Below are 22,448 nucleotides of genomic sequence, written 5' to 3'. Positions count from 1 at the left end.
AATGTCAGTGTAACACAGTTCGTTGTTGTTATGGGAAGGAGGAGGCGGGAGCCAGTAAACAAATACAAAACGAAAGTAAAGAAGGCAGCCCCTCATGGACGACTGCCGCCACACATAATAAAACAAAACACAACATAAATTCCAGGCCTGTCCTCTCTCGTCCTTCACTGTCATCACACCTTTTGTTCTTCTGCTCCTCTGTGAGAGATACGAGACCGGTGTCGCTGATCACTAATCACACCACCGGCCTTGCACTGTTCTCTCACGGCCCTCGGATCTCCGGAGGGATAAAGTCCCAGTTATTATTGTCCAAAACACAATGATTATTGTCCGCAATCAGTAGTATTTCAGCTCTACTGTATTTTAAATGTGCAATTTTTAACGGACACTCCGTGCAAAAACATGCAAAATAAACACGAAAAACACAAAATAGCTGCGACTGGGCGCCCCACCATCTTAGTACCCTAATCACACTGAGCTATAAGGGAGTGTACTCCAACTGACCCAAATGGGAGGGAATACTTTTTGTGTCTCTACCTGAGCCCCAGTGGTGCATGGTGAATAAACTAGAGCTGTGGGTAGCAAAAGCACTCAAACAATGATCCTAACAAGGGGAGTACTGCATGACCCTGAGAAAAAAAAAACTCTTTATCCCACATAGCAACATTGTGTCGGCCCAGATCCGGCCCAATCTGGCACTTGTGGAATGCGGATCTGGCCAACATGCAGCATGGAATGACGGCCCTTGGGTGGCCCACTCCTGTTTGCCAGATCTGGGCCACAAGCAGGCCATAGCAATGCCACATGTCAGCCAAGAGCAAAGAAATAAACCAGAACTGGACCTTATCTGAGCCACAAAATCTGTGTATATTGAATATGGAGTCATCTCAGCCTTAATAATCCTGTTAACAAGCAGAATCACTGAAGGAAAGAAGAGAACAGAAAAAGAGACGAGCAGAAACACAAGAACTACAACTGACTTCAGACACAGCCTTAGATGAAATCAGAATCAGAATCAGAAAGAGCTTTATTGCCAAGTGTGCTTGCACACACAAGGAATTTGTTTTGGTATTGAGGCTTCCAGTGGACATATACAAATACAAATACAACATGAAACATAATGCTACAAATTATAAGAATAAAAAATAAAAATATAAATATATGAGAATAAAACTATCACAGTTGGGTTTAGTCAGAATAGACATTTTCAGATTTACAGATTATGAACCTATTTACAGTGTTTTGAATATTATAAATAAATAAATCTACATATAAGTATCACCTGAGTTGTAGGATATTGCACTAAACAGTGGGAGTATTGCACTTACAGGCATATGCCTTGGGAGGAGTGTTAACTGTTCAGGAGGGAAATGGCCTGTGGGAAGAAACTGTTCCTGTGCCGAGATGTTCTTGTGGCCAGTGATCTGAGTCTCCGTCTTGACGGTAACAGTTCAAACAGGTGGTGTCCAGGGTGAGTGGAGTCTGTGATGATTTTACCTGCTCTCTTCCTCACTCTGGAAGAGTACAGGTCCTGGAGGTTTGGCAGGGGGGCACCAATGATCCTCTCCGCAGTCCGGACTGTCCGTTGTAGTCTCCTGATGTCTGATTTGGTAGCTGAACCAAACCAGACAGTGATGGAAGCGTACAAGACAGACTCAATGACGGCTGAGTAGAACTGAATCAGCAGATCCTGTGGCAGGTTGAACTTCCTCAGCTGGCGAAGGAAGTACAGTCTCTGCTGGGCCTTTTTCACAGTGGAGTCAATGTGATTGTCCCACTTCAGGTCCTGAGAGATGATAGTGCCCAGGAACCTGAATGACTCCACTGCTTCCACAGTGCTGTTCATGATGGTGAGTGGGGGGAGTGCTGGGCTGTTCCTCCTGAAGTCCACGATCATCTCCACTGTTTTGAGCGTGTTCAGCTCAAGGTTGTTATAACTGCACCAGGCAGCCAGCTGTTCAACCTCCAGTCTGTAAGCAGACTCGTCACCGTTTTGGATGAGACCGATGACAGTGGTGTCGTCTGCAAATTTCAGGAGCTTGACAGTGGGGTCTTTAGAAGTGCAGTCATTAGTGTACAGGGAGAAGAGCAGTGGGAGAGAACGCACCCTTGGGGGGCTCCGGTGCTGATTGTGAGTGTCTTAGATGTGTGTTTCCCCAGTCTCACTCGCTGCTGCCGGTCCGTCAGGAAGCTGGTGATCCACTGACAGATCGAGGATGGTATGGAGAGCTTGTTTAAGTTTGGCTGTGAGAAGACCAGGCATGATGGTATTGAAGGCCGAACTGAAGTCCACAAAGAGGATCCTTGCATAAGTCCCTGGTCTGTCGAGATGTTGCAGGATATAATACAGTCCCATGTTGACTGCATCATCCACAGACCTGTTTGCTCTGTAAGCAAACTGAAAGGGATCCAGCAGGGGTCCAGTGATGTCCTTCAGGTGGGCCAGCACCAGTCTTTCAAACGACTTCATGACCACAGACGTGAGAGCGACAGGTCTGTAGTCATTAAGTCCAGTGATTTTGGGGTTTTTGGGGACAGGAATGATAGTGGAGAGTTTGAAGCAGCAGGGAACTTCACACTGCTCCAATGATCTGTTGAAGATCTGCGTGAAGACCGGGGCCAGTTGGTCAGCGCAGGCTTTTAAACAAGCAGATGAGATGCCGTCTGGGCCTGAGGCTTTCCTAGTCTTCTGTTTTTTGAAGACTCTGCTCACGTCCTCCACACAGACCTTAAGCTCAGGTTGGATGGCAGGAGGGGGGAGTGATAATTGGAGTGCAGGAGGTGATGTTGAATGTGTGAAGTGCAGATCAGACCGGGTGTGTGGTGTGAATGAGGGCTTTTCAAACCGGCAGTAAAATGAATTAAAATCGTCAGCCAGGTGTTGATTGTCCACAGATCGAGGGGATGGTGACTTGTAGTTGGTGATGTTCCTCAGGCCATTCCAGACTGATGATGGGTCGTTGGATGAAAACTGTTTTTTCAGTTTATCAGAGTAGTTCCTTTTAGCAACTCTGATCTCCTTTGTCAATCTGTTTCTGGCCTGGTTATACAAGATTTTATCCCCACTTCTGTAAGCATCCTCTTTGGCATGACGAAGGTGTTTGAGTTTCCCAGTAAACCATGGTTTATCATTAGTGAATGATAAGAATGTCCTGGTAGGAATGCATGTATCCTCACAGAAACTTATATATGATGTTACAGTATCTGTGAGCTCATCCAGATCATTGGTAGCAGCTTCAAAAACAGTCCAATCAGTGCAATCAAAGCAGGCCTGTAGATTCTGCTCTGCTTCATTAGTCCATCTTTTTACAGTCCTTATTCCAGGTTTAGCTGATTTCAGTTTCTGCCTGTAGGTCGGTATGAGATGAACCAAACAGTGATCAGAGAGCCCCAAAGCTGCCCGTGGGACGGAGTGATACGCATTTCTTATTGTGGTGTAACAGTGGTCCAGTATATTACTGTCTCTGGTGGGACATGTAACGTGCTGTCTGTATTTTGGTAGTTCACGGGAAAGATTTGCTTTGTTAAAATCCCCAAGAATGATTAAAAGAGAGTCTGGGTACCTTTGTTCCGTTTCAGATATTTGTTCAGCCAGCTGTTGTAGCGCCGCGCTCACGCACGCGTCTGGAGGGATGTAAACATTCACGAGAATGAAAGAGGAAAATTCCCGAGGCGAGTAGAAGGGTTTACAGTTTATGAAATGTGCCTCTAAATTAGGAGAGCACATCTTCTTCAGTGTTGTTACATCTGAACACCAACTTTCGTTAATGTAGAAACACAATCCACCACCTCTCGTTTTCCCCGTTAGCTCCGCGATGCGATCCGCTCGGAACAGCTGGAAGCCCGGCAGATGTATTGCGTTGTCCGGTATGGCTTCACTCAGCCAGGTTTCAGTGAAGCACAAAGCAGCAGAGTTTAAAAAATCCTTCTTAGTGTGGGTGAGAAGTTCATCCGTTTTGTTAGGAAGGGATCGGAGATTCGCGTATACTGGGGAGTGCAGTGCGCAGGCCGCGCTCGCGGAGTTTAACCAGCGCGCCGGCTCGCTTCCCGCGTTTGCGTCTGAACGCGCGTTTCAACAACACCGCTGCCCCTCCGACGAGAATGTCCAGCAAAACGTCCGAATAATCAAAAACTGTAGAAAAGGTTTCTGGTGTGTGTTTCCTAATGTCCAGTAGTTCGTCTTTGGTGAAACTGATAGGAAAAGAATGACTAAACGCGGAACAAACGAACAAAAACAACACAATAGCTGGAGAGCTCCACACCGAGGCAGCCATCCGCGGCGCCATTATTCTGCTAATGAAATCAACTGAAAAGAAAAGAAGACATTAAATCTGTGAAGATCTCAGCAGAGGAGGATTTAACAACTCCACAAACAGCATTACCAGCTTCACTTATTACTAACCAGACTGACTTTATTTATGTCAGACGTCTTCACAAGTTTTATTGAGAATTAATAGGTTTAACTCTGTTTCGTTTGAAGTCACCATAACAGTGAGCAGTGTTTCCATTAGTTGGTCTCTTGGTCATGGTCTAACTGTTATTATGTCTTTTGTGGCTGCTGTGACAGTGTGTTAGTCAAACACATTTACAGCAGCAAAGAAAGCTAAAGTGAAATGAGATCAGGTGATGATGGTTACCTGTTGATGATTTTTTAAAGCCATCATTAACCCTCTGGGGTCCAGAAACGCGCCGGCGCGTTTTGCTGTTTTTTTACACATAGCAGCAACATAGACTTAAACTACTCCGTCATTTTTGGTCATATAAATAAAATCAATACATGATTATAAACTATAGAGGGTCTTCTTTTTTTTGTGTACATTCACATTAACATCAAAACCGTGTGCTTTTGGAAAAATGAAGAAATAAACAGGGTGTGCTTTCTGCCTCTGTCTTTTTTTCTGGAGCACGTCTCTAAACTTAAACAAAGCTCAGCGAATACTAGTCACACAAGCATGAACAATATATCTTTATAATCATTTAAGTTTGTACTTTTAAAATATCTAATACAAAACTAAAATAAATATTCTTTGTTTATGTAATCTATAAAAAAAGCCGATCTCATTATCGTTCTCTCAGCTCATTATTCTGCTAATGTGACACGCCCACGGAGAGCGCGCGGTATTCAAATGCAAATGATCTGAAGCAAAACATGCAAAGTGTCAACGCCCCTCATAAACGCGATAACACAATTTTTAATCATCAGATTAATGTACTATTTCTTCTTGCGAGGCTGTGTGAGGAATAATCCTGGGACATTTACCTTAGAACATGTGCTGGTTTATTTTCATTTCGAGGAGCAACGGATCCATCTGAGAAGTACGTTTTTTATTATTATTGTTCTAATCGCGATATCATAGTGTATGTAAACCGCAAAAAGACTGTTTAAATATGAATCGCGTCTGTGTGTGAATGAATGAACTGAACAGTTTTTACCAAACCCTATTGCTATACTGAGATTAGTGAAAATCGACTGAAATATGTTGAAATAACGTTAAAATGTCTTTGTATTAGCAACGTATTAAAATGCAAATTAATATTTATATGCCCTAATATAGGCTCATAAAAACAACAAACGATATGCCTACAGACGAAATATGAAAGACAACATTTCGTTGACTAGTTTTGGATAGATTATTAACTGTTTACTGTAAACTAGACTACTGCCACATTGAATAAGCTTTTGTTCACCAATTTCTGCTCAAATGTTAAATATATTAGGCTATGTTTGTTTTGTCAAAAATAAAGTCATCAACTAGGATGCTATTATAGTGTTTGTTCCAATGTAGGCTTTATTCAAACTAATGAATCCTTAAGTTTGAAATATGTATGATAAAATGTATACTTTAGTTTTTACAAATAAATATTACACTTGAAATATCCATCTGAGAAGTAAGTTTTTTTTTATTATTGTTCTAATCGCGATATCATAGTGTATGTAAACCGGAAAAAGACTGTTTAAATATGAATCGCGTGTGTGAATGAATGAACTGAATAGTTTTTACCAAACCCTATTGCTATACTGAGATGAGTGAAAATCGACTGAAATATGTTGAAATAACGTTAAAATGTCTTTGTATTAGCAACATATTAAACTGCAAATTAATATTTATATGCCCTAATATAGGCTATCATAAAAACAACAAACGATATGCCTATGTTACAGACGAAATATGAAAGACAACATTTCGTTGACTAGTTTTGGATAGATTATTAACTGTTTACTGTAAACTAAACTACTGCCACATTAAATAAGCTTTTGTTCACCAATTTCTGCTCAAATGTTAAATATATTAGGCTATGTTTGTTTTGTCAAAAATAAAGTCATCAACCAGGATGCTATTGTAGTGTTTGTTCCAATGTTGGCTTTATTCAAACTAATGATTCCTTAACTTTGAAATATGTATGATAAATTGTTTACTTTAGTTTTTACAAAGAAATATTACACTTGAAATATCGTTATTTTAATTGTTGCTGTAATTGTAACCTTTTTAATAAAATGGCAAATAATATATTTACAAGGTAGATGTAAACAAAATCTTAAAAGGTCAATACAAGCCTTCTCTTCAAATTATTTGTATTGTGTTTGATTAGTGACAAATTTGGGGAGAGGATACATATCCAAAACTTTCTGAAAATACAGTATGAGAATTAACTACACAATTACTAGAAATGTTCACCTTGGATATTATACAATTTGCAAGCAAAAATACAAGTGGAAAAATACTATTTTTTTCTAGATGTTTCCAACTGTGAACTAATTTTGTATATATATTTCTTTTCTTGTGTCCTTGTATTCTTTCTTGTGGCTCAGTGACACACCTGTGAAAAGCTCATTATGCAGGCTCATTAAGCAGGTCTTTTGTCTTCACGGGTTTGAATCAGACCATTATACATGAGTCACGCCCATTTCGCATATTGCCTTCCCAAACAAAAAGTGTTTTACTAAATTTAAATCAATGTATTGTTTTATGTGAATGATTTGGCAGGATGATTTTCAGATCATTTTGAAGCAAAAATCCTAGGCGAGAACATCCATTAGTCAAAAGTCTTGTGGACACATATTTAGTATGTGTTTTGTGGCCTTATTTCAGAGACTTTAAGTTTTAGTTTTTTCAATAACCATGCATAAACAATATTCTCTCAAAAATACAAACATACATCTTGCTCACATATTATGGTAGCCCTGTTTGTGCTATATAGAGTGAATTTACACCTTTGCCATTAACATGTTTATAAATAACTGAAAAAAGCACAAATGTCAGAGCATGTCAGAACACCTCCAGGACCCAGAAAACCCCTCCGACCCCAGAGGGTTAACTAGACTTATTCTCTGATGTCGTTTGAATCTTACAAATGTGTTGTTCCATTAATATATTCAACCCTGTGTTTCTGCCGCATGAGATCTGGCAATATTACAACAATCAGTTAGAAGATTTTAACAAACATAACACAAAAATCGGATCTACCATGACACACACAGACATCAAAAATCACCGTATGAATCTCAACAATGGTGACAATCAAAATATTTAGGTAAACCGATCAATTCAGAACAGCACTGAAAAGCTTGCAACAAAACCAACAGCAAAAATAAAAGCAAATATTTTGAATTAAACAAATTAATAGGACAATTCAGCTGCATAATTTATTGATGTTGCAATGCTTGCTGGGAGTTTTGTACTATGCTGGTACCCAGCATGCATTGTAGCAAGGTACTTTTGATTGTCACCATTGTTGAGATTCATATGCTGATTGTTGATGTCTGTGTGTGTCATGGTAGATTCAGTTCCCTTTCAGTCGATAACGTCGGACGTAGTCGACGCGACTGAAATGGGATCACGCTAGGGAGCCTATCATCTTCGAGTACTATTGAACGAGCCAATGTAATTGGCGTGCGTGATTCGCATCACACACTCCGCCCCCGCGGCGCGGGTATAAATACGGAAGTGGATGCACGCACTAGTTGCCTTTCGCTTCGGAGCCGATCGTTTGATGTCTCTGAGAGTGCTGTTGTCTACAACGAGCGAGTGTGTCGGTGTTCTTCAGGAAGACTCTCCCAGTGCTGGTGTTCTACAGCGCGAGTGCAGCGGTGATCGCGAGCTTTGAGCTCTCAACTGCTGTTTTAACAGCAACAAATTTCTAAATGTTTGTGTGTGTTGATGGCTGGTTAGAGGGCGGAAAAGTGAGTGCTTCACTGTTTCAGTTCTCTGTTCAGTGTTGCCGCGGTCATTTCCCTGCTCACTGGTGACGGTCCTATTTTCTGAAAGAGCAACACGGGTGCGTTTGCGTCTTTTTCAAGATGTCATTCCGCCCGTGCGTTTCTGGGTGCGGTCGTTCCCTGTCTCTCTCTGATGGTCACAACTGTTGTGTCACGTGTTTGGCTTACAGCACGCTGAGACAGCTTTTGTGGACAGCTCATGTTTTCACTGTGGGAACATGACTGTCGCAGTGTTGAGGGCGAGACTCGCCTTCGTTCGCGGAGAGCGAGTCCCCATTACCATGCCCCACCCTCGGGTGCTGTGTGGGATGGGTGACCGGAGGATAGTGTTGGATGTCCCGCCCGGTAACCATTCCCTGTGGGCTCCTCACTCCTCCCTTCCACTGCAACCACTGGAGCCTCCTGTGTTTCCTGCTGGTCCATCTGTAATGGGTGGGCCAGCGGTTTCACTCGGGGCTCCCCTGGAGGACAGGACGCCGATTGCAGCATCAGAGGGTGAGCTGACTTCTGGAGATGATGACTCGGCTGCATTGTCTCCCTCCGGGAGTTCAATGTTGCCCGAGCCGGATCCAGAATTATCAGCTATGCTGAAACGGGCCGCCGAGGCTGCCGGGCTCGAGTGGAACCTCCACCGTGTCCCGTTCAGTCTCGGTTGGAATCTGGAGTTTGGTATCTTGGGGCGGGCCGCGCTGGTTCTCAGCTCGCCGCCCCAGTGCCTTTCTTTCCCGAAATGCATGGAGAGCTTATCAGGTGGTGAACAGCATCTTTCTCTGCCAGAAACTGCCTGAATAGCTTTTCCCCCTCATTACCCTTGATGGAGGAACGGTGAAGGGTTGCGAGGTGTCCCTCCATTGGAGCGGTCTGTCGACACAGGTGCACCTGTGTCCGGCGGCCGCTGCCTTTTGGGGGGATCCTCGTCTCCCCCCTAAGGCCTGTGAGTTTCGTCCGTTCCGACGGGCAGAGCTTACAAAGCCTGTGGGCAAGCCCCTTCCTCTTGCGTGCCATGGCGTTGCTGCAGGCTAGGGCACCCATGGCATGCACGAGGGTAACCCAGCCCGTCGCCTCAGCAGGGAGCCGGCCGCAGTAGAGACGCCCAGCCCGCTCCAGGCGCTGCCAAGCCAGGTGGCAAGCGACAGCGAAAGCATTCCGGAGCGGGCCGCCCAGGAATGGATGAGATGCTCTTGGAGTGGCACGATCACTCCCTCCCCCCGGGTGAGGGCCGGGTGGAGCCTTTGTTTGTGTGTGTGTCTGTTCCGCCGCTGGCTCCCTAAAAAAAAAAAAAAAAAAGCGGAGCAAGCGGTACCCACACTTCAAAGAGAGAGCAATTTCATCTGTTCCTGGGTCCCAAGAGGGCCAGTCTGGCGGGTGTGACCCTGTATAGCCTTACACCCCTCAGCTCCCCCTTGGTCGCCAGCAGGCAGCTTGGTGCGTTCGAGGACCCGGTCATCCGCCTTCTCACGCGCCCCCTGCCGCTTGTGGAGACAGGTAAGTGTTGCACAGCACACTAACACCACTCTCTCTACTTTGCTGCCCCACCTCAGGCTCGGCTACCCCGCTCAAGTCAGTGATAGTCATCACATTAGGTGTTGAGCAGACGTGCTCCTGAAAATTCAGTGATATTCATCACACCGAGTGTTGAGCAGTGCTCCTGACTTGTGCGTGCTTATCTTATCCTGCTGGCGAAGGATTTGATATAGCCGCTCCTCCAGCCGGTACGAAGGCCAGTTGTAAACTCGTTCTTCGTGCTACTAGGTGGTGGGTCGTGACCATCTTGGCCCAAGATTGGTCTGCAGCTTTGACCTGAAAGACATGTGCTTCAGATCTCTACCTCCCGCACCACAGGCCATCCTGTGTGTTGCGTCTAAGGGTGGAGTATCAGTACAGTGTCCTTCCCCTCGAGTGCTCCAGAGCCCGTTGGGTCTTCAGGTCAACTGGAAGAGAGTAATCTCGCCCACGGGCTGAGTATCTCTTTTCTAGTTTTGGAGAGGTACTCGGTCCAACATGTCTCTCCAATGAGAATGTGTTCAGCTGGTGTTGAAGTGAGAAAGGGTCCCACTGAAAGAACTTTCAGAGGCTCCTGGGGTATATGGTAGTCGCAGCCTTTGGCTCCCTCCATATGTGACCGCTTCAGCGCTAGCTTCACGATCGAGTCCCGAGGTGACCGTGGCAGAGCAGCTCACCCTGTGTGACTATAGTTCATCCCGGTCTGCTGCCAAACCCTCTTCAACAGAGCGGCCATGTACAAAGGGCGTGTTTTAACGGGGGCCTGGGCGACCCCCGACTACACGGGCATTCGTGCCTCGAGTTGTTAGACATTGCGACCGTTGCGCAAGCTTCCCTTGCATGTCACAAACTCACCCGTCACCTCCTCCTTGGAGTCAGACGCTTCTGAGGGCGCCTTATTCCACTCCTCCCGCTTACTCAATCGTGCCGCCATCGAGCCTCACGACAGTTATAGCCAGGGCAAGTGGAGACTCCATCCCCTGGGTCCGGCTGGGTCATGACCATTCCGGGGCCGCTCAGTTGCCCCCCCGGTTTTATTTTTCCGCCAGTGTTTGGGTAAACCGAGCGGACTACCCTTGGACAAACACTGGGACTCAGCGGCCCCAGGGGCCCGCAGAAATGCGTTTAACCCCAGTGAGCCTTCTAAAAGTGACTGCGACTCATGGTCGCCTTGCGCCTGCAAGTCAGTGAAATCATCACTCTTCATGTTGAGCAGATTTGCTCCTGAAACTCAGTGAAGTTCATCGCACTCTGGTGTTGAGCAGCAATGCTCCTGTAGCTCAGTGAGTCCATCACAGGTAGCTCAGTGAATTCATCACACGCAGTGCTGAGCAGAAATGCTCCTGGTGCTCAGTGAAGTTCCTCGCACTCAAGTGTTGAGCAGAAATGCTCCTGAAGCTCAGTGAGTTTATCACACTCAGGTGTTGAGCAGTAATGCTCCTGAAGCTCAGTGAACTTGTCACACTCAAGTGCTGAGCAGAAATGCTCCTGTCGCTCAGTGAGGTTCTTCGTACTCAAGTGTTGAGCAGAAATGCTCCTGAAGCTCGGTGAGTTTATCACACTCAGGTGTTGAGCAGGAATGCTCCTGAAGCTCAGTGAACTTGTCACACCCAAGTGCTGAGCAGAAAATGCTCCTGAAGCCCAGTGATCTTCACATGTTGTGTTGAGCAATGCTCCTGTCTTTTGCGCCCGTCACTTGCACCTACGTGCCATGTCAGGAGAGGAACAGGTCTTCATAGTTGCCCCTCATTGGCCCAACTAGACCTGGTTCCCTTCAACAGCCTTCCTGACTTCCCCTGGATTCGGGGACGGGGCACGATGGCACACGCGTTCTTCCCCCGGAGATTCCGGGCGGTCTTACATCCGAACGCGGAGGTTCAGGTGGCTATCACAAGAACATGTGTTAGTTACCATCACTTCTGCGAGCACCCCCTAGAATTGGGTAGCGTGCTTACGCCTTTAGAAGTGGAACCTAGTCGTTGAGTGCGTCTTCTCCCCTGAGGAGATCCTGAAAGCTTTCGATCACTTCAGTGCTCTCTTTCCTGCAAAATGGGTTGCAGTAGGCTGTTTTCCTAAATCACCCTCAAAAGGATGTTGCCTCGGTGTTTAAACGACGCTCATCGTGTTGCAGAAGTATGCAGAAGCACGTTCTGATCGTCAGGTTCCTGAGGAGCAAGGTCTTGTAAATCCTTGTGTCCCTCTTTATCCTCTTGGGCCTTGTCCCTGGTGCGACTGCACTGCAGAGACCGCCCCTGAGCCACTGCAGGTAGTGAGTTAAAAATTCTGTTATATCAGTTCTCCTGCTCGCGTGGTCTCTACTAGAGGGTAGGGACTTGCTCGCTTTCGGTCAACGTATTGTGCCTGGAGTCTGGGCCGGCTAACTCTCACAAGCTGAGATCCCGGCTCGGATTGTGCCCAAGGTTCCTACCTCTCCCGTAATAGGAGCAGGTGGTGAGCCTGCAAGCGCTGCCCTGGAGGAGGCAGATCCAGCCCTGGCTTCTCTGTCCGATTCGCTTGGACGTGTACAGAATGCAAGTCATAGACCTCAGACCAGCTCTTCAAATATCTGTGGAATTCAGCAGAGAGGGAAGGCTGTTTCCATGCAAAGTTGCACTTAGTGCTTGCCTTCATTTCGGCAAAGATCCGAGATGCAACATGTCCACTTAGGTGTTGAGCTCCTCTATGATGAGTGTAAAGTGCTCCGCCTGGGCGTTGACGATATACTTTGCTAAACAGATTCTAGAGTTGGGGGCTGGACGACACCTAGTTGAACCGCTGCTTCCCGTGGGCTCCCTTCTCATGAAGCCAGTATCACCGTGAGCCCGGTTCAAGTGTCGGCTTGCTGCGCCATTCCCCTCCTATGGACTGGATACGTGCGCCTTTCTACTCCAGTTGAGTTCCCTTAAAATTGAACCCTGTTGAGTTCCTCCACACCCCTCCGACGTCGGACGTGCGGAACGTCTGGTGTTAGGCCTACCACTCGTAAGCAGTGTGGAACCTGTGTTAGGCTGGGTCCATATGTTGCGGTCCCTTCGGTGACCCCATATGTGTATTCTTCCACGATACGGCTCCCTGCGGTGAGCCCGTGTCTTCCCTCGGCAGAGTCTCTCTGCCGTCACTGTCCGGTGTGTCTCCCCCCGTCTTAGGCGGGAGCCACCCCAGTGACATTCCATATGTTAGACTGCCCGGTTTCCGCCCAGTTCATATGTGTATTCTCCACATTTCCTCCCTCGGGTTGGATGTGGCTTCCGCAGCGTCCCTTCCTTCCAACGTACGGGGAACGCTTTCCCAGTGGTCCTGTAGGAACAGCAGTGACTTCCCTGGCCTAAGCCCTGTCCTTCCCCGCCTTAAGTTTGCGGGGGCATCAGGAGGCTTTGGTTTAGGCACTGGAAGGTGGCAGCGTTAGTGGCGTGTTCAATGGTTGATCCCATTTCAGTCGCGTCGACTACGTCCGACGTTATCGACTGAAAGGGAACGTCCTGGTTGCGTATGCAACCCACCGTTCCCTGAAGGAGGGAACGGAGGACGTAGTCCCCTTGCCACTACCGCTGGACCACCGCTGACCCCGGGTTACTCTCGGCTCCTCAGCGAAAAGCAACTAGTGCGTGCATCCACTTCCGTATTTATACCCGCGCCGCGGGGGCGGAGTGTGTGATGCGAATCACGCACGCCAATTACATTGGCTCGTTCAATAGTACTCGAAGATGATAGGCTCCCTAGCGTGATCCCATTTCAGTCGCGTCGACTACGTCCTCCGTTCCCTCCTTCAGGGAACGGTGGGTTGCATACGCAACCAGGACGTTTTTATCCTTGTTTTTGTTGAAATCTTCTAACTAATTGTTGTAATATTGCCAGATCTCATGCAGCAGAAACACAGGGTTGGAGATATGAATATATTAATGGAACACCACAATTGTTAGATTCAAAAGACATCAGTGAATTAGTCTATTTCATGATGATTATAAAACCATCAACAGGTAACCATCATCACCTGATCTCATTTCACTTTAGCTTTCTTTGCTTCTGTAAATGTGTTTGACACACACACTGTCACAGCAGCCAAAAGACATAATAAGAGTTAATAGACCAACTAATGGAAACACTGCTCACTGTTATGGTGACTTCAGATGAAACAGAGTTAAACCTCTGTTAATTCTCAATAAAACTTATGGAATGCATGATTTAAATGCAGCCGAGCACACAATATAAAAGTATAAGTAGCCTAATAGGTATAAGAAGCTATACAATCCATAACAATAAAGCAAACAATGAAGTCAAACATAAGTCAGCTCTCTAATAGGCCACAAAGTTAAAGTTAAATAGCCTAAATATATAAAGTTATGAAACTTCACTTTGCCCTGAGCCAAAACGATTTGCTATGGAAAAAACTATAGATTAATGAGACCAAAGATTTATACTTTAGATTTAGACTTATACACAAGACAAATTATATCTCATGTTTAACCATTAGACCAAAGACATCAGAGCCAGCGGCAAACATCAGAAGCACTAGCCGAGGAAAAGCTGTTCCAGTCGGGGTTCCAGCCCGGTGATCGCCCATGGATCTCACAACTTCGAAAACATCCGATACATTTTTCAAATAGGGCGGGTCTTGGCATGGCGGGAGTAACTTCCGGGTCACGAAAAAATACCAGTGCAGAATTAGTGTTTATATCTATGGAATTAAGGATTACGATTTATAGCCTACATACGTATTTTGATTTCCATCTATAAACACATGAAGGACAATCGGATAACGAGATTATTTTTCGTTTTCCGTTTTTTAATATCAAAACAGAAAACGAAAAATGGGTTGTTTTCCGTTTTTTGTTTTCCTATTTACTAATGGTAATTGGGAAACTGGCCGTTTTTCGTTTTTTTACTGTCAAAACGAAAATCCGTTGGCCGACAAGTACACGGACCGAAAACCCTTTTCTTTCTTCCCGATGTCAGCCAGGTTCAACCACAGATGTCTCTTCGTGGCCACCATCAGTGCAATCGACCTTCGGATCGCGGCAGGAGTTTGCTTGGTGGCCCGAAGAGCCAGATGTGTTGTGGGACGGAGCTCGTCCACTGCATCATGGGAGAGACCCTGGTCCAAATCCTTCAGCAGATCGGCCTGGTATGCTTTTAAAACAGACTAAATAAAAAAAAATTCCCCTCCACATCAGAATAGTTTGCTCGATGAGGGCAATGGATGCTTGCTGTGTATGGGTTCTTCCATGCCTTCTCGATCTCAGTGTGTAAATCAGGAATGAATGGAAGGCTTACAGGAGCTGGGGAATTATGGTCAGAAAGGAACTGTTTGTCAAGCCTGAAACTAGCGATTTCAACCCTCATGCGCTCCCACGACAGCTAAAGCCTCGCCAAAGCGTGTTCCATAACACCCAACAGCTCTGCATACGCAATGCAGGGAGGCTGTGAAAGGCGTGAGAGAGAAACACCTCCCTCAAACTCATCAGCGAGCTCCATCTGAGATCCCCAGGATTCTAGTCTCTGCCCTGCCTCAGCACGAGCAGGACATGAACCGGTGGGTCCATATGCCTGTCCCTATTCCCTCGAGAAGAGGGCCAGATGAGAGTGGAGTTTTCTTAGTGGAAAACCCTCACAGGCTCTACAACCAGGTCCCTCAAGAGCTGATCGTGCGTCCTCTTCGCCCAAACAGTAAACGCACAAGTTGTGTGTGTCATCTGATGTTAGGCGCCTCTTTTATACTTCTGGGTCGCACTAGTAATGACGTCCGAGGCTGTCCCCGTTCAATAACGATTGCCGTGATTGGATAAGCTTTCAGACACTTGTTCACACGGAGGCGTTCCCCATAGTGTCATTGACAGTGCGAGTTCACTTCTCGTAATAATGACTTATTTTCTCGCAATAATGAGAAACTGTCTCGTAAGTATAATAATCACTATAATCAGCTTTGGGTAATAGAAGATGTTAAGATGTTTTTGTTCATTTTACAAAAAATGTTATTATTAAAAAACTGTAAGACTAGCCCTCTCATAAAGTGCACTTTAAATACTTTGTAAAAAAAAAAGTATAATATCACTTGATAATCATCATAAAGGAATCAATCTGTTCTGTTACAGTACTGTTCATCATAAGAGACCAGTGCCCAGCTGTGTGTCTATGAGGAGTGACGTGTCTATGGATGCGCCTTTGCATTTTAAGAGTGGAGATACACAGATTTATCTCAGGTATAACATTTCTAGAAAACATACGATTTTTACCCAGTGACTTGGTATTATGGTCAGTGGTGTAAAGTAACGAAGTACAAATACTTTGTTACTGTATGAGCTACTTAAAAAAAAAAAAATATATATATATATATATATATATATATATATATACACGTTCACCTAAAGGATTATTAGGAACACCTGTTCAATTTCTCATTAATGCAATTATCTAATCAACCAATCACATGGCAGTTGCTTCAATGTATTTAGGGGTGTGGTCCTGGTCAAGACAATCTCCTGAACTCCAAACTGAATGTCAGAATGGGAAAGAAAGGTGATTTAAGCAATTTTGAGCGTGGCATAGTGATTGGTGCCAGACGGGGCCGGTCTGAGTATTTCACAATCTGCTCAGTTACTGGGATTTTCACGCACAACCATTTCTAGGGTTTACAAAGAATGGTGTGAAAAGGGAAAAACATCCAGTATGCGGCAGTCCTGTGGGCATAATGCCTTGTTGATGCTAGAGGTCAAAGGAGAATGGGCCGACTGATTCAAGCTGATAGAAGAGCAACTTTGACTGAAATAACCACTCGTTACAACCGAGGTATGCAGCAAAGCATTTGTGAAGCCACAACACGCACAACCTTGAGGCGGATGGGCTACAACAGCAGAAGACCCCACCGGGTACCACTCATCTCCACTACAAATAGGAAAAAGAGGCTACAATTTGCAAGAGCTCACCAAAATTTGACAGTTGAAGACTGGAAAAATGTTGCCTGGTCTGATGAGTCTCGATTTCTGTTGAGACATTCAGATGGTAGAGTCAGAATTTGGCGTAAACAGAATGAGATCATGGATCCATCATGCCTTGTTACCATTGTGCAGGCTGGTGGTCGTGGTGTAATGGTGTGGAGGATGTTTTCTTGGCACACTTTAGGCCCCTTAGTGCCAATTGGGCATCGTTTAAATACCCCGGCCTACCTGAGCATTGTTTCTGACCATGTCCATCCCTTTATGGCCACCATGTACCCATCCTCTGATGGCTACTTCCAGCAGGATAATGCACCATGTCACAAAGCTCAAATCATTTCAAATTGGTTTCTTGAACATGACAATGAGTTCACTGTACTAAAATCGCCCCCACAGTCACCAGATCTCAACCCAATAGAGCATCTTTGGCATGTGGTGGAACGGGAGCTTCGTGCCCTGGATATGCATCCCACAAATCTCCATCAACTGCAAGATGTTATCCTATCAATATGGGCCAACATTTCTAAAGAATGCTATCAGCACCTTGTTGAATCAATGCCACATAGAAATAAGGCAGTTCTGAAGGCGAAAGGGGGTCAAACACAGTATTAGTATGGTGTTCCTAATAATCCTTTTGGTGAGAGTGTGTGTGTGTTTGTGTGTGTATATATATATATATATATATATATATATATATATATATATATATTATATTATATTATTTTTATTTTTTTTAATTTGTTGAAACTTTTACTTTGCTAAATTTTAAGGCAAATAAATACTTTTTACTCTGAATAATCTCCTTTTGTTACCGTCACCGTATGGAAGCCCGTTTAACCCACAGTTGAGTAAATAATCTAGTTCTTTAAGTCATAATAATGAGAAACTTTCTCATATTTATGACTTGGTATCTCATTATGTAGAGAAAGTTTTGTATAATAATGACTTGCTATGTCAAAATTACGAGAAACTGTCTCATTATTATGAGTTAAGTAAGTAATATGTTATATGTTAAAATATTCAGGGAAACAATCTCGTAATAATGAGAAACTTTCTAACAATAATGACTAATTTTTCTCATAATAATTAATTATGAAGAGATAACTTTAATTTATAAATCTGTTCAGTTTATAGTACTGTTTATCACAGGATGTGTCTATGTCTATGGATGCGCCAGTGCATTGTAAGAGTGGAGATACACAGATTTATCTCAGGTATAACATTTCTAGAAAACATACGATTTTTACCCAGTGTCTTGGTATTATGGTCAGTGGTGTAAAGTGACATAGTACAAATATTTTGTTACTGTATGGGCTACTTAAAAAAAGAATAAATTATTATAATATATATATATATATATATATTAATAATTTATTATTTTTTTATTTGTTGAAACTAATTTGTTATTATTATTAATAATCAGTTTCAAGCTAAATTCATATGTGGTTTGAAATCCTATTTAAATCACATTTCTGGAAATCCATTTCAGTCTGAACGCTCTGATCAGATTTCGCTTGGTTTCTGTAACTTTCTCATGCGACGTAAAATGTAAACGTCTGACGTTGTTATATATAGGTAACCAGTGTTGGGAGAAACGCGTTACAAAAGTAATGCATTACAGTAACATATTACTTTTTGCTGTAACGCAGTAGTGTAAGGCATTACTAATCAATTTTCAGTAATATTTTACTCGGTACATGTTCAGTTACGCTTGCGTTACATCACACTTTTAGTTTTAATTGTAAAAACAAAAAAACAAAAACGCCAAGAACGCGAGACATTAGAATGAAAAATGCAAGTAGGCTACTTTACATGTTCGTGATCAGTAAATAGCCGCGTGTGGTGTCCAAGTTTGTAAATAAAAACTAAATGGCAGCTTCTCATATATTTGTATAGCGATTTATTTTTTACAGGAGTGCCGTGAGGTATGATTTCGGCCTATGTGCTCGCGCTGGCCAGTGGAAAAGCGGCTAATGGGTGAAGATGGCATGATGAAGACTAAATTCGCGAGATGGACGTCTGCGCATTAGGCTACTCTATTTGTTCTGTGTTTTCTTTCTAAACAGTTAGGCTATGTTTAGGTGGTATTTTTCTTGTTTTCATCACGCATTCGTGTTTTTGATGCGGTGGTGACGCGTTCACGTAACATGATGTAAGGGTGGCGGCGGCGCTGCCGATAAAGCACCTAAAAGCTGTCACAAAGAACCGGCAAAAGCAATGATTATGAATATGTCAAATATAGCAAGGAGACATTTTAATTGTTTATTAATAAAGATGAAGTTGACGTTGCTGACTCGCGATCTTCGCAGTAGTGAATGCGCCAGAGAGAAATGCACATTTCATAAGCAGAGAGCAGTCCGTTTTCTTTCGTTTTGAATTGTTCTGTTTACAAGTAGACATTTCAATATAGATTGAAATATATTTTTCAGGTAGGCTACCTTATACGCTGAGTTTCGGTTAATTTATGAGACGCGGTCCAGTTCACGTGCAGGCGCCTCCATGTCGTGATCTATTGTCTGCTATATTTACTTCTTATTTATTAAATCCAGGCAATTGGTTGATGGAACATTGATTCAAATTAAGATACAATTAGTACAAATCAAAATTCACTCTAAAGAAAGGCTTTGTGTCTTCTGTTTGAGGTCTCTGTGAAAGTTTTTAAAACAGTCTTTTAGTGCCGCTTCAGAGCGGTCGCGTCCGTAACGGAGAACTGTCACGTCCTTACATTGTTTTTTCCACATAAATGCGAACACGAAAAATAAAATAAAATGAATATTTTATGTTCTGTGGAGAGCCAACCCTTCTTCATCCGGTGGGTAGTATTACTTTTGATTTGCGCAGTGTAATTAACAGAATTACAAAAAAATGTTTTGCCTCCTAAAAGTTCAATATTTGTTTTGTCATGCGTGTGTATTTCCCTCATATTAAATATAAAACGCATGTGTAGACTGGTATTTTTCTAATGCCTGGACTCCTTTAAGGGGGTAGCCTATGGATAAACAGAGGTTTCAATATATTGGTATTAAATGCATTTTCTGAGAATTTATATTTCAAGTTTTGACTGCAAATGTCACATCCATAACGCTGGAATTCCCCAATTTTATATAATTTATCCTTAACTAGTTTTGTGGTGTAGGTCTACGTATTTTATAATGTTAACTTCAAAATTCAAATAATACTAATAGTAATTTAAAGATGTGGTAGCATTGGATCTGGACGGGAAGGATAACTCTTGGAGTTGGAAGGGGCGTGTCGCGATTTCGGTTTCATATCGCATATCGTTACAGCCTTAGAATGTTAATTTCTACTACTGTATAGCTATTTTGGTGAAAGTAACTCAAAAGTAATACAGGAGTAATGTAACGCATTACAATTCTGAGACAATAATATTGTAAGGTAATATATTACTTTTAAATAACAGTAACAAGTAATGTATAATGTATTACAGTTTGGAAGTAACTTGCACAACACTGTAGGTAACATGCTGAAAGTCACTGCCGAACAATGCTGTGTTGTTGCAAAGTGCCAGACCAGCAGAAAATGACAATATGACGGAGACATATTTTGAAACCTATAACATATTCTGCCGCTGCCTCAGAAGATACACATCTCTATTGCAAACCCCTCCACAACGTCATTGGCATTGAAACCAATGCAGATATTCAAGAAAACGAAAGAGTGCATGGACACACAAATCGGATCTGAACAGTTAGATACACAGTGTGGACATCAATAATTTTAGATCAGATTCCAATCAGATACACAAATAATCGGATTTGGACTGACAGTGTGAACGCAGCCTTAAGAGAATTGAGACGCCGTTCAAGAGTCTAAGTTGATCGGTTTCTAATGTATCTAATGATACAAAAAATGTGTATATATATATATATATATAAAGCAGTTCAAATGTTGACATATCTTACCAAGATGCGATTTTATATAGTTTATACTCTTTATTTGTGATCCTGTCTAAATTTTGTTTTAAGGTAGTTGAATATAAAGTCCAGTACATTACTGATGCTTGTCAACGGTAGCTATCACAGTTGCTAGGCGACAAGAACAGTCCCCCGTAGGCTAGACCGTCCCATTTAACAATGCAGGCTTTGAATTGGTTTTCACAGTGCATTGTGGGACTTTTTAGGGAGCAACCCTTTCTGTACCCTGGAAGGATTCTGTGAATGAGACGGTACTTAAAATGTCTAACCTTTAAATGACCAACTAACTCATCTGTGCCCTGACTACTGAACAGTAGAGAGCTGACTGAGATGCACCCATAGTACATTTGAAGAGGGGAGATACACAGACTCGGGTATAACATTTCTAGAAAACATAATATTAACATTTTTATTTTATGGTATTTTGATATTTATGATATTTCTAGAAAAAAGATAAGACTAGTTGACACTTCAGGACTGCGTTGTCGTCGGGTCCAGACGCAGGTCCTTCATCAGATCTGGATACGGCCTGGATCCGGCAGACTGCGGTAAACCTCGGTATAAACAAAGACACTAAAATTAGCGTAGATGCTATTCTTCTTATGATGTAACGAGTACATCAGGATTTATGGGAAGTGTTCCCGGAGAGTGAGAGAGACAAAGGTCAACCGTGGGAAATGTAACAAAAGAATACCGCGAAATTCAGTGCGGTCAATATGACCGTCTATGGCCGAAATAGGTAAATGTGTAATTTATATGAAAAACATTTTAAATGAAAATACAGACACTTTTTGGAAAAGTCAGGTACCACCAGGATTTTATTTATTTTTTCAACAAAGTTATTGCAGATATGAAATTCAAAATGGTCAAAATGACCGTCATGGCCATTCTAGTGTTAAAGTAAGGATATCTGAATATGAGATTTTTTTAATATGAAAAGCTTTTTTTGATGCAATAACTTTAATTCTCTCTTTGGTGTAGTTCATTTCATTAGAAGATATCAGAACCAGAGCCCAGCTGTGTTTTTGAGGTGTGACGAGTACTATGCTGATAAATTACATTTAACCAAGGCTGCAAAGCCAACTCCGTGTTACAAGTATGTTAGACCTATCACTTCTGCCACTAAAGATTGCTTTATCAATAATCTTCCTAATCAGTTTCATCGTCTCAGCATCCCAGATAGCTTAGAAGAACTTGATATTGCAACAGAAACTTTTAACTCTCTCCTTTTCAGCACTTTAGATACAGTTGCTCCGTTGCGCTTAAAGAAGATTAAAGAAAATAGTCCAACACCGTGGTACAACGAGCACACCCGGGCCCTTAAGAGAGCAGCTAGAAAAATGGAGCGCAACTGGAAGAAAACCAAAACTAGAGGTTTTTCGGATTTCATGGAAGGAGAGCTCGATTGCTTACAGAGAGGCTTTAAAAGCTGCTAGATATGCTTATTTTTCAACCCTATTAGAAGAAAATAAACATAATCCAAGGTATTTATTTGAAAAAGTGGCTACACTAACGAAAAAGAAAGCTTCAAGCCCAAAAGTTTCCAAGAAACACAGCAGTAATGACTTTATGAACTTCTTCACTTATAAGATTGATCCGATGGCTCTTATCATCCGATCGTGGTTGTATCTCTCTATTAGTGTTACTTGATCTTAGTGCTGCATTTGACACCATTGACCACAACATTCTCTTAAATAGACTAGAAAACTATGTTGGCATTAGTGGAATTGCACTAGCATGGTTTAAATCATATTTATCTGACCGCTACCAGTTTGTAGCAGTAAATGAAGAGATGTCTTATCGATCACAAGTTCAGTATGGCGTACCACAAGGCTCAGTACTAGGACCGTTGCTTTTTACTCT

General features: G+C 43.1%; 1 pseudogene across 1 annotated transcript in view; it reads left to right on the top strand.

Annotated features, from left to right (window-relative positions):
* The window catches only part of LOC143738650 (NLR family CARD domain-containing protein 3-like), a 33,952-nt pseudogene that overhangs the window by 4,662 nt on the left and 6,842 nt on the right, over positions 1–22,448 (top strand). The window contains exon 3 of the transcript XR_013203930.1: positions 15,811–15,918. The product of XR_013203930.1 is annotated as an NLR family CARD domain-containing protein 3-like (transcript). The remainder of the gene's footprint in view (positions 1–15,810; positions 15,919–22,448) is intronic.

The sequence above is a fragment of the Siphateles boraxobius genome, unplaced genomic scaffold (assembly GCF_051911475.1).
Source record: "Siphateles boraxobius isolate OS27281-9 unplaced genomic scaffold, OSU_SipBor_1 15, whole genome shotgun sequence".
NCBI lineage: Eukaryota > Metazoa > Chordata > Actinopteri > Cypriniformes > Leuciscidae > Siphateles > Siphateles boraxobius.
Note: the sequence above shows the minus strand (reverse complement) of the source record. Positions and strands in the feature narration are given on the sequence as shown.